The sequence below is a fragment of the Sceloporus occidentalis genome, unplaced genomic scaffold, assembly GCF_023333645.1.
Source record: "Sceloporus occidentalis isolate IW3139 unplaced genomic scaffold, rSceOcc1.0.p SCAF_7, whole genome shotgun sequence".
NCBI classification, from domain to species: domain Eukaryota; kingdom Metazoa; phylum Chordata; class Lepidosauria; order Squamata; family Phrynosomatidae; genus Sceloporus; species Sceloporus occidentalis.
Genome location: NW_028316987.1, coordinates 46384483 through 46394926, shown reverse-complemented (window position 1 = coordinate 46394926; position 10444 = coordinate 46384483). Strand labels below are relative to the sequence as shown.

General features: G+C 41.3%; 1 protein-coding gene across 2 annotated transcripts in view; it reads right to left on the bottom strand.

Moving 5' to 3' along the window:
- LOC149309687 (ectonucleoside triphosphate diphosphohydrolase 3-like) overlaps nt 1–878 on the bottom strand; it is a 31344-nt gene extending 30466 nt beyond the window's left edge. For both annotated transcript variants that reach the window (XM_089532847.1, XM_089532851.1), the window contains exon 1: nt 798–878. The gene's annotated coding sequence lies outside the window, so the exon portion shown is untranslated. The remainder of the gene's footprint in view (nt 1–797) is intronic.
- Nucleotides 879–10444: the final 9566 nt, after the last annotated feature.

The window sequence follows — 10444 nt, the reverse complement described above, 5'->3', positions numbered from 1 at the left end:
GTATATATAATATAATACAAATAATATTATAATCTATAGATTATATTTTATGTATATGTTATATATATAATATAATACAAATAATATTTTATATACATTATATTATTTGTATTATAATATATATTATATATTATTAATATATTATTAGATAGATAGATAGAGAGAGAGATTATATGTATATCTATTATAATACAAATAATATTTTATATACATTATAATATTATTTGTATTATATTATATATAATATAATACAAATAATATTTTATATACATTATAATATTTGTATTATAGATAGATAGATAGATAGATAGATAGACAGATTATATATAAAAATAATATAGATAGATAGATTTTATATATATATATATATATATATATATAGTATTTTTGTCATATCATTATTGTTGTTATTATTTATTTACATCTCTCTTCCCCCCCCCCACCAAAAATAAAATAAAATTGGGGCACAAAAGGGGCCACCCATTAAAACATCACCATGAAACCCCAAACACAGGAGGGCACCCCAGCAGACTCTTCCAACCTCCCTGACTCAAGAAGCTAAAGAGACTGTCCTCTTCCAGCCTGAAAAGGTGCAGAGCTCCAAGGGCAGCCTGTTTACATGTGGAGGAGAGCATGGGTGCATTTGGGAATCCAAGGGTAGCACCAGTAGCAGCACCCCAAAGGCGTCACCCCCGCCTCCTCCTCTGAAGAAACCTGTCTGACCTGACACACAAGAAGGAAGGAAAGAAGGAAAGACAGAAAGAAAGAAAGACTGCTGAGCCCCAAGGAGCTCTTACCACCCCCTTTTCCTGATGCTGCTGGTGCTGCTGGTGGTGCTTCAGCTCCTGGCCCTGATGCCCATGCTGTGAGGTAGGGAAGGGAAGCCTCCTCCTCCTCCTCCTTCCAGGGACTGCGTCTTCTTCTTCTTCTTATACCCTGCTTCGGTGGAAGAGGGAGGGAAAAAGAGCTGCTGCTTTTGCTGCTTCTGCTGCTGCTCTCTCGCCTCCTCTGACCTGGGACTCATCATCCCCTCCAGACAGGAATGCAATGGAGGAGGGAAGGGAGGAAGGAAGGGAGGAGGGGAGAAAGAGGGCTGGCATGATGGAGCTGACCACCCCCACCCCTCAGGCATACACTCACAACACACACATTCCACAGTGCAGCTTTTTGCAATGGTCGTTGTGTGGGGTGTGTATCTTCCCAAAGGTGCTGCAGCCCTCAAAGGGGGAGAAGGAGGCAGAGGTGATGGAGGGGCTCCTCTGTGTCTCATGCCTCCTCAGTGGGAAGCTTCATTCCCCATCTCAATTTAATTCCCCATCTCATCTTAATTCTCTACCTCAGTTTAATTCCCCATCTCAGTTTAATTCCCTACCTCAGTTTAGTTCTTCACAAAAGAAGGAGACATGGGGCACAATTCCTTGAATTGCAAATGGACATTAAATTTCCTTGAGTTTGAGAATCTCCCAGTGACTCCATGGCCAAAAAATGGGGAGCTGCCAGCCTGCAGATAGCTTTCCCTACCATCTGAACTAAGACCAGAAAGAGAACATGCAGGCCTATGACTAACATCTTCAATTTCTTGCTCCTGTTTGCCTGATGAAGAAGCCAGTGTGACTTCCAAAGCTTGCAACATGTAATTGTGCATTTTGTTGGCCCAATAAAGGTATCATTGTTTGGAAGGTATTGGTTTTCCTGTAATTGTTTTGTTTTCTAGTGAGTGATGTCTCATGATGTGGCCCCAGTTTCTTCATTTTGGCTTCCAGGGAGATTTCAAGATTGATCTGTTCTAGGACCCATTTGTTTGTCTTTTTGACCATCCATTTTGACATCAGCATTCTTTTCCAGCACCTCATATCAAATGATTTGATTTTCTTCCTAGCCACTCTCTTCACTGTTGCCCAGCTCTCATATCCACACATGGCAATAGGAAATACAGTGGCTTGTATGATTCTTCTGTGCTCAGTTGTATATCTTTACATTTTAGAATCTTACCTAGTTCTTTCATAGCTGCCCTTCCAAATTCCAGTCGTCTTGACTGCAGTCGCCATTCCATTCTGCTACCCTCCATGTTGCTTATCATCATTGTCTTTTCAGATGAGTCATGTCTTCTCGTGATATGGCCAAAGTAGAACAGCCTCAGTTTTGCTGTCTTGACTTCCAGAGAGTTCAGGCTTGATCTGTTCAAGGACCCATTTGTTTGTCTTTTTGGCCACCCATAATATCCTTAGTGCTCTTCTGCAGCTTAAATGAGTTGATTGTTATCCTGTCTGCTCTCTTCACTGTCCAGCTCTCACATCCACACATGGTGATGGGGAACACAATGCCTTGGACAATCCTAACTTGCATGCTCAATTGTACATCTTTACATTTTAGAATCTTATCTAGTTCTTTCATAGCTGCCCTTCCCATTTTTAGTCTTCTTCTTCCTACTCTTCTGATTCAGACTTTCCTAAGGTAAACCTGTTGAAAGCAACCAGACTTCCTTCCAGGTAAACACGGAGTGAGTGGGCTGATTGACAGATAGACAGATATAGATAAAGTAACTCCTCCCTTCCTTTCTTTGACTTTTCCCAAGGCTTCTTTATCAATGGAAGCAAATGCTCCAGCCCTCAGTGGCAGTGCCCCATTGTCAAGAAAGCAATGCTTCTAGGAAGAGGGGTATATATCCCAGATATACAGCAAGCAAAATGGTGCATAACATGTTAGGATACTGTTTCTTGGGTGTAGCTACAGAAGGGCCAAAATGGGAATAAGAATTCTTCCCCGCCCTATGAAATTTGCCTTCATTCCCCACATGTCTAGCAGTCTGGTAACATAAAACTTCATTTGAGCATTCAGAAATAGATTTCCAAAGAAGTCTTCCAATAGACTTCCAAAGAAAAATAGGCACCCAAAGAAGAGCAGCATGTAAAGTTATCAAAGGAATACAAACACAGCAAATAGCAAATCCCAGGTCTAAATGATTTTCAGTGTTTCATTCTCTGAAATGCTAGAAATTAGGGGAGTGAAGGAAAATTTCATTGGGGCAGGATACTTATTTGGAGGCAATGCCCTTATTCCCCCACCTCTGTCATAGCTACATCTCTTGTTGTATCTGAGACTCCAGCCTCAGCCGTGCCAGCTGGGACACAGGTAAGTCAGATGCTCAGAGCCTTCCTGAGGCTTGAAAGGGACTATGTCACAATATGCTTCTAAGGGCCCTTGTTTCTGAAACTGCTCTCAGGCCTCAGTCACCTTAATCCAGCTTTGCTCCCCTGCAAAGCATATCATATCAACATGAAGGGAATGCACTGTGGTGGAGCCTTGTTAACAAATGCCACTTTTCGAATGTAGGTAATGTGTACAGGAAGGTCACCTACCTCAAAGTCTACTTGAGTGTGGAACACAGAGAAAGGTTTAATTTGGAATGTTTGTCTTCCAGACAAATAGCTTTTAGGATGACCATCAAAAGATATTGTGCGGCTATTTCTGACACTTCAAAAAGAAATTTTTATAGCTCTGCGTCATTCACGGAATTTTACCAGGATCAGTAGTGTGTCCTCATGACATCTTCCATTCGTAACCCCCCTGTGTTTTCCTATGGTTTCTTCTGTGCCATGCTAGTTGGGAGTTTGGGGAAACTGTAGCCCCCAAAAGTAACTTTTTTCAGCTTTGAGGATTTGCCACAGAAATTTGCAGGGTTACTAGCTGACAATGACTTTATCTGGATCCCCTGTAAAATTCCATGAATAGGGGAAAAACAATTACACAATTAATGTCTCCCTTGGAATAAGTCTTTTAGGTTTTAAAATATTGATTTATACCTGTGTGTACATGCAAGTGCATGTGAACCATATACATTGATATGTTGTGTGTATGTGTAGATAGACAGACAGACAGGATGTAAATCTTTGACTATTTCATCTTCAAATGCAAGGATAAATCATCACTGTAGATTTCTCTACACTGTGGGAGAAAACACATATTTCTGAATAGTTTTCTTCCTGTATTTGAGCGTCAGAGAGTGTTCTGGAGAACTTGTCTGCCCAGGGGAAAAATGCCTTTTGTACAAAAACATAATTTCCATGTAGGAAATGCATTTCTACTATGTGTTTTATACACAATAGTCCTCATGTCCTTCTGCACAGAAAAATCCTCTGGAGCACTTTGAGATGTTCACATACAGCAAGAGGAAGAGATACCAAGGGCCCACTGTAAAAGCATTTTATCAGTCCAATTTTGGCTAACTTTCTGAATTTAAGCAAGTTGCATCACCTTGAAAGGTATGTCCTTTTACCAGGTCTGAGATTATCTATGGTTAGTTTTAGACTGGCTTTTTAAATGGGTGCCAGTGGCTAATCATACAGAAAGGAGACAATGAAATGGGAATGAGCATGACTAAGATTATTTGGGATGTGCAGATGTCAGCGTATATGATATCTTTTATATTCAAACAACCCAGTTTAATCCAATAAGACTCATTCTCAAATAAGTAAACAGGCTTGCAATCTGAAGGTGAAAAAAAACAAGCCGCAGCTCCATGGCATTTAAGACTGTGCCCCAAAACAGATAACCAAAATAGCGCATTCAAAAATACATTGTGACACCTTTGCCCCTGTTTTTGGACAGCTCCCAGAATCCCTCAACTAATGGTGATTCCAAGAAGCGAAATCCAAAAGGTAGCTTTCCCAAGCTCTGCTTTTCTCCAAGCCCATAGATTTTTGGCATGGAGCCTTGTCCCATGAATAGTATCTCTGACAAGCTACTTTCAAATATGCATTTCTCTACAACTAAAGTATCTTGACCCTGCTAACAATGGAAGGAATCAAGTAGTCCTTTATTTCTGTTCTGTACTGTGTTTCTCTCAGGTCTCCCTTCCCACATGCCAACTATGCAACCTTTCTTTTCCACTGGCCATCTTGATTCCAAACTCTCTGGAAATTAAAAAATTCTCAAAGATGCTCATACTCCAGCTGCTGTTGTCATGCCCTATGCCTTTAAGCTTTCATACCACCAGCAGGTGGCTGTCGCCATTAAAAACAAAACAAACAAAAAATACTATTAGTTGCATGATGGCCTTGTAGTAGAATACAGAGCAGTAGTCAACTTCTGGAGACCTGCATACAAGATTTGCAGCTTAGGGAGGGCCATAGGATTTTCAGCCAGAGAGATCTAGTGCCTCAACAAACTACAAACCTCAAGATTGCACAGGATGTAGCCAAGACAGTTAAAACAGAATCATGGTGCTATAACTGTGTAGTGTGAAAGGGTCTGAAATTTCAGCTACAACTTGCTGTTGATTCTCCATTCTTTCTTCTAAGTGTCCTCTCCTGTTTTATCCCTATTTTGATCTTGGAGAAGGAAACGGTGAGTTGAAAGTCACACAAGGGCATGCCTTTCTATCCTTTCTGGGTTTTCCAGAAGAAATGGTGTCGGTGGGAGACCAGAATGGTTTCTAGGCAACAGTTATTTTCATTTTCTCTGCTTTCTGCAGGAACTCCCACACTTTGTATAAACACAAGTATGTGGGGGAACAGTCACAGGGTCAAGAGAACAGAATGGGAAGGATATACTTGACTTCTGTAGCATTGGTGGTAGCCAACTATGTTACCATCCACAGTCAGAGAATTTATGTGGTTCTTGTTAGAGCAATATAAGGACAGGCCTGATGTCTGAACAGGACTTGACATTTTTGGACAGCTACTGATGCCTGCCTTATCACTGCCACCTCAGCTTAAATCCCATTTTAAATTTCTCACAGTGTCCTCGGTTATCACCATGATGGAAACATTATGGAGAACTGGCTGTTTTATATTGTCTAGCACTGATTGTTGTGTTGCTGCTGATTCTGGTTGTTATTGCCAAGGACGCCTGCCAGGGTAGACAACATAAAAAGGAGGCCATCCAAAATGTTACCCTGGGCTCTCATAGACATGAAGAAGAATCATGTTTGGAAGCAGGGACAGGTAGATAGAAAAAAAGAAACAACTGGGTATGCGAAAGAAAAATGTACAGTGATTAACTACGTACCACAGAGTAAATTCCTGAAGTTAATAAGCCTTAAAGTACCAATTTCCTGCTTGCCACTCCTTCATGCAGACTCCCAGCTGTATACCCTCTGTTCTCTTCCAGTTGGTTTTAGCTGCAGATTTTCCATCATCTTGGCTGTTGTTGGTGTTGTTGTGTGCATACAAGTCATTTCCAACTTATGGCGACCCTAAGGCAAACCTATCACCAGGTTTTCTTAGCAAGTTTCTTCAGAGGGGGTTTGCCATTGCCATCCTCTAAGGCTGAGAGAGTGTGACTCGCCCAAGGTCATTCAGTGGGTTTTTATGCTTGAGAGCAGAATCGAACCTTGCTTTCCAGAGACAAAGTCCACTGCTCAAACCACTACACCATGCTGGCATCTTTGTTACATTTGGTTTATTTTAAATAAGTAGATATAATGGAGGAGGGAATACCAACGTGAACTGTATGTTAATTGGGATTTTACTGCCTAAGGCAGGAAAATACCTGTTTCAATTGAATTTCTTGCATGCAAGCCTTTTTGGTTTTTGGTTGTTGTGTTTTTTTATTCTGTTTTGGCAACATAAAAACTGCAAACAATTTGTTGGATGCAATATTTGAGCTAAGTGGCAAGAACTGTGTTATGTGGATGTGTTGTCTATTATGGAAAATTATGGTTTACATTCCATTACATTTAAAAGAAATAAGGTATCATTATAAGTAGAATATTAAAGATTCAGGTGTATTTTATTGTCTAAGAACAATAAAACAAATGAACTATACATAAAGACAAATGAACAAATGAAATTAGCAGCTGTTTTTGTGTTGCACAATATGGAATGCCACCACTAGAGTGATTCTAGTGTCCTGTTAAGGGCTGCATTTCTTCTCGGCAGAGCCTTGAAAAGTTACTTTTTGATCACAGCTGCCAGAATCCTTACAGGTAGCTTGCCCAGGGGCCATGAAGGCTGGCAAATTCTGGATCCAAGCTCTGTTCTGAGGTAACCTGTTGCAGTCTGAATGCCCCCTTTGGGTGGGACTGGATCCAAAAGTGCCAGGTGCCAGAACCAAATAATAAATCAGGTAATCCCCTTTCCCTCTTCCTTTAGCAATTTCTGCTAGTGATTTTCTCCCTCTCTGCCTGACAGATTCTTCTTCCTATAGGTCTGAATTGATCAGTTATATAGGGGACCTCCTGCCTTCCATTGCTTCATCCATTTTGGCTCCCCCTTGCTTTCCTCCTCTCTGCTATAGGCATGAACCATTTATTTGCATGACTTTCCTCTTCCTTCTGTTTCTCCATCGCTTTCAACTGTCTCCCCCCCAAGCGTTTTTCCTTTTCTCCTCTGCACTCAACAGAGACCAAAGACTGCATTAAATTAGGCAGAGGACTGTGTGGGACCATCAAACCAGAACAACCCTGCACTAGCGAGGTATCATGGTGAGGCCTCATAGCACTGATACTGAAGTGGAACCCCATCCATTATTAAATGGCATGATTTGGGGCTGTGATCCTAACAGCAGTAGGAGGAGTCTCAGCAGGTGGATTCCAGACCACTGAGAGGGTGGAATTCACACTCTCCAAAGGAGTGTGTTTTACTGTTGAACAGTCTTACTGTCAGGAAGTTCTTCCCAATGTTCAGCTGGAATCTCTCTTCCTGTAGTTTGCATCCATTGTGTCATGTCCTATTCTCTGGAGCAGCAGAAAACAAGCTTGCTTCATCCTCAATATGACACCTCTTCAAATATGTATCACCTCATAACCCTCTTCTCCAAGCTAAGCAAACCCAGCTCCCTAGCCTTGGATAGCGCCCTTCAATTCTGGCTAAAACTTGGAGTTGTATATCACCACCACCACCTCCAACATGGAAGGCACCATCTGCCTAGAATACACCAGATTTTAATGTTTCAGATCCACTGGTATAGTCAAATTTCTACTGTTTTGTTGTTGTTGTTGTTGTTCAGGCAGAATTTCAATTGAGATGCTAAAAATATATGTGGGGGTGGGAAGGACTGGCCATGATGAAAACAAGATTCTCTCGGAGGCACGAAGGAGGGAATTTCAGTCATAATGACAGACTGCTTATATTTCATCAAGATAATTGACAAAAATCACTGCAATTCATTTTTTGGCAGGTTTTGTAAGCAGATGGCCCTCCCATTTCTAAAACAAGTTTCCTGCCTGTCCAGCTAATTATCTTGATTTCTGTCAAACTGTGACATTCCTTCATTGGCAATTTCAGGCCCTCTCATATTATTTCCTTACAGCCGTCTTAGCTCTAGTATAATAATAATGGCCCAAAAAATAGGCCACTATTGAAATATATACAATGTCTCTGATTTGTCTAGCTGTTTGTCCAAAAATAACAGCCAAGTTCCCATTAGCTTTCTTTCCTGAGCATCCTCTGCTGCTGAAATCTCCAGTGGATTAAGATAGCATGGTGATGAGTGGAACTTGAAATAAATAGCTAGGCAGAAGGAAGGAGCGGATGCTCATGTCCCAGGTTTGAATGTCTGCAGATTACAAACAATACATCAACCAGATTCCATGGAAAGGTCCCAGGGGTGGGGGGTGGGGGGTGGGAATAGGCTTTGGCTGGGTGTCCAACTGAGTTGCTATACTTTTCTATCAGAGGTTTTTGGCCTTTGTCTGCTGCAAAACAGACAAAAAATCAGCAGGTGAGGAGCTATGTGGGTCATCCAGCCTCCATAATGGGGGGGAGGGGGAATTGAGTGTTGTATTTATCCTTGTAGTGAAGTTGTTATTCCTGGAAGACTGAAAAGTATGTGTACCTGCAGGGGGGCAGTAGCGGTGGAGACAGACAGGGCTACCTGAATGTCACTGTCTTGGTTCAAATCTAGACCAAGTTATGCAGCCCTTCACATATAACTGAACTATAAGTCCCAGCAGTTCTGCCCATTGATTGTGCTGGTTACGGTTGCTGAGACTTGAGCATCCACGGATTTTGTTATCCATGGGGGATCTTGGAACCAAACCCCAGCGTATAACAAGAGTCCACTGTATTAAAAAGCTAATTTAAAACCATGTTAATCCACCACATTCTGTCATAGATCGGGCCGTGCTGAAAATGAGGTGGAAGTGTTAAGGAAAAGGCCAGCATGAAGTCAGATTTACTGTAGGTGGTCTGTAGGGCAGAATAAGGTGGGGGTGCATGAGAGAAGCTCTGTGTCTGCTGTATGAGCTGAGCTGGAGTCTGCCCCACGTAAGAATGCTGATGGAAGATACAGCATGTCTTATTACAGATTCCAGCCCACAGTAAACAGATCTGTTCTATATCACAGCTGAAGCTGGAGTTGCTTGATAGTGTCGGCAGGTCTTCTGCTAGCTTTTAGTTGACATATTTCCACAAACAACCCAGGGAGTGTGGTTTTGGCCTATAACCCAGTCAGTCACATAGCTTAAGCTTCAAACCTGTACATGAAAGGTGGTCATAGCTTTGTTTGCAGCATCTCTAGAAAAATTAATTTTAAAAATATTCAACAAAATGGCAGGTTGGAATGGTTGCCATTGAAATTCAGCCGCAAGTTGCTAAATGTACTAACACAGTGCAATTGATTACTAGAAAAATTAATTTTTAATTTTAATAGCTAATAACATTTTGAATTAACAGTCTCTGAGCTAAATGCAGTAACACAGTGCAACTGATTTAACACAGTCAATTACCGGTCAAGCAAAATTCTCAGTTTTCAAAGTGTTTCCTCAGTCAACTAGGATAGGAAGCCTTCCATTATTGTATCTGCTGTCACTGCTACTATGTGTGCCACTCTACCATAGTACTGTAGTTACTTTATAATTCTCATTTTGGCCCATCTGTAGATACACCCCTGAGAAACAGCCACCCTAACATTATCACCATTTCACTTGTCCTGCATCTGGAAAATAAGGTCAGGATAGATGGGAAGTGCTGTTTTGTAGCATTTTTGTAGCTGAAAGTTTTATAGTGTTAGCTACGTCCCTGGCTGAGTCACTTGTTCAGGTACAAATCGTTAAATAGAGAGGTAATGATTGGGACTCTGTTCATTATTCTCAACTAGAGTAGCCCATTCAGTCATTGGGTGGTGAGTCAAAACATAGGTAAACCTCATTGATTCGATCGGTTTATTCTGGTCAAGACTAACAACAGGATTTAGGCTATTGTTCTATGTGCACAAACCAGGACTGAATGTTTTGGATATGTATCCCAAACTGCAAACATTCATACAATTAACCATCTTTATAGGTTTGTTTTATTATATCCCATCCTTCCTCCAGTAAGTTCAACAAGCGGTACATGGATCTCCTCCTCCCCACTTTAGCCATGTGACAATCCTGTGATGTAAATCAGATTCAGAGTGTGTGACTGGCCCAGGCTGAGCTGGTAAGTTTCTTGCTTGCACATGGACCATAATCTTGATCTCTTAAGTCCCAGTCCAACATTCTAACCAGTAAGAAGAGGCA